Genomic DNA, 2500 nt, shown 5'->3' with positions numbered 1-2500 from the left:
ATCCTGATTTGACACATCTCTGGCAACCTAACCCACGTTGGCCCTTAACCTAACCCACGTTGGCCCTTAACCTAACCCACGTTGGCCCTTAACCTAACCCACGTTGGCCCTTAACCTAACCCACGTTGGCCCTTAACCTAACCCACGTTGGCCCTTAACCTAACCCACGTTGGCCCTTAACCTAACCCACGTTGGCCCTTAACCTAACCCACGTTGGCCCTTAACCTAACCCACGTTGGCCCTTAACCTAACCCACGTTGGCCCTTAACCTAACCCACGTTGGCCCTTAACCTAACCCACGTTGGCCCTTAACCTAACCCACGTTGGCCCTTAACCTAACCCACGTTGGCCCTTAACCTAACCCACGTTGGCCCTTAACCTAACCCACGTTGGCCCCTTAACCTAACCCACGTTGGCCCTTAACCTAACCCACGTTGGCCCCTTAACCTAACCCACGTTGGCACCTTAACCTAAGTTACGCTGCACCTTAACCCAAGTTACGCTGCACCTTAACCCAAGTTACGCTGCACCTTAACCCAAGTTACGCTGCACCTTAACCCAAGTTACGCTGCACCTTAACCCAAGTTACGCTGCACCTTAACCCAAGTTACGCTGCACCTTAACCCAAGTTACGCTGCACCTTAACCCAAGTTACGCTGCACCTTAACCCAAGTTACGCTGCACCTTAACCCAAGTTACGCTGCACCTTAACCCAAGTTACGCTGCACCTTAACCCAAGTTACGCTGCACCTTAACCCAAGTTACGCTGCACCTTAACCCAAGTTACGCTGCACCTTAACCCAAGTTACGCTGCACCTTAACCCAAGTTACGCTGCACCTTAACCCAAGTTACGCTGCACCTTAACCCAAGTTACGCTGCACCTTAACCCAAGTTACGCTGCACCTTAACCCAAGTTACGCTGCACCTTAACCCAAGTTACGCTGCACCTTAACCTAACTTACGCTGCACCTTAACCTAACTTACGCTGCACCTTAACCTAACTTACGCTGCACCTTAACCTAACTTACGCTGCACCTTAACCTAACTTACGCTGCACCTTAACCTAACTTACGCTGCACCTTAACCTAACTTACGCTGCACCTTAACCTAACTTACGCTGCACCTTAACCTAACTTACGCTGCACCTTAACCTAACTTACACTGCACCTTAACTGTCACATGTAACGTCACAGGAATGTAGCTTTGCCTAACAGCAACCCTCTGAACATAGTTCACTGCTTGGATCCTCTGGTGTCATGTGTATTTCTTGATGCCATGGTGCGTACCCTCACATAAAGGTCTTTCGAGTGTTGCGTACTTTCTACACAGTCCCGCTAACCACTGGAAGGGTGTACCGCTACAGAACGAATATCGCCCTCCCCTCCTGCCCTTCCAAGCTGGTCGGTCAGGCGTTTGTTTGTGAAATGAGCCTTGCAGCTGTTCAGTTGCATTCGGTTGTCGATGCAGTCAGTGTACGTTGTGGTACGGCCTGTGTGGACTGTCCGCTGATGTACGCGTAACCCACACTGATCATCCGTCGTTACGTACTGAGTGACATAATGTGGCACATGCTTGACCGTACACCGGCTGCGCCCTACAATGGCGAATCATAAGGGCCATATGTTGTGCACGATGCTACTTGTCTCGTCTCCCCATTACAGCGAGATTGCACTGTTGTACGCCGTACAGACATGTGGTAGGTAGGTACGGACGAAAGTATTGCATGTTGGCCCCCCCCCCCCCCCCTCCTCCCTCTGCCGGGAATCAGCGTGAGCCGTCTGTTGATGTAGCGACGAGGGTTTTCCTATTTAATCGTATTGCCCCACACAACATGATAGCACGGTGGACCGCGTTCCACATCTGCGACATGCTACAGAGGCCGGTTGACAGTCGACCGCGCAAGGGACATTGCACACGTGCGCGGACCATCTTCCACGTGTTCTCTCGTGTACATGCCGCAGTGTGTATGTGGGCTGATGTAGCGTGTCGTGACACATAACATGCAGGCATGCCAGAATCGTAGATTTCGCAAATGTAGATTGACGTATACGTTTGCTGCCAAAGATCCGCAAATGAACTGGAAATCAGTTGTTGAGCGGTTGTTCGCGCTGCAGGTGCATCGGTGATAGCGACGATCGGTACATCTATGAACCGGTTGTTTCGGCGGTACCCGCCATGCCCCCGAACCTGAGTTGGCCATGTGGGTATGAAGCGATACGAGGCTGTGGCTTGGCGGGACAGTCCCCGGCCGGTGAGGGGGGGCCGCCCGGCGTGCTGGCCGCGCGCTGCGTGAGCGCACGCACTACAGCCGGCTGGTGGGGGGCGCCCAGTGGCAGGAGCGCCGGCCGACGGGCCCGGCTGGCGTCCCAGCTATGCGCCGGCGCACCCTGCGCGCGGCGCCAGGCGGCCAAAGTGGGTTCTGCCGAGCCCGGTGCGAAGCGCGGTGGACATCTGCAGTGTGCTGGTCCGATTGCGGACTGTGTGCGTTGAGGATGCGCC

This window comes from Schistocerca gregaria, unplaced genomic scaffold, assembly GCF_023897955.1.
Source record: "Schistocerca gregaria isolate iqSchGreg1 unplaced genomic scaffold, iqSchGreg1.2 ptg001020l, whole genome shotgun sequence".
NCBI classification, from domain to species: Eukaryota; Metazoa; Arthropoda; class Insecta; order Orthoptera; family Acrididae; genus Schistocerca; species Schistocerca gregaria.
This window is presented reverse-complemented; position numbering follows the sequence as displayed.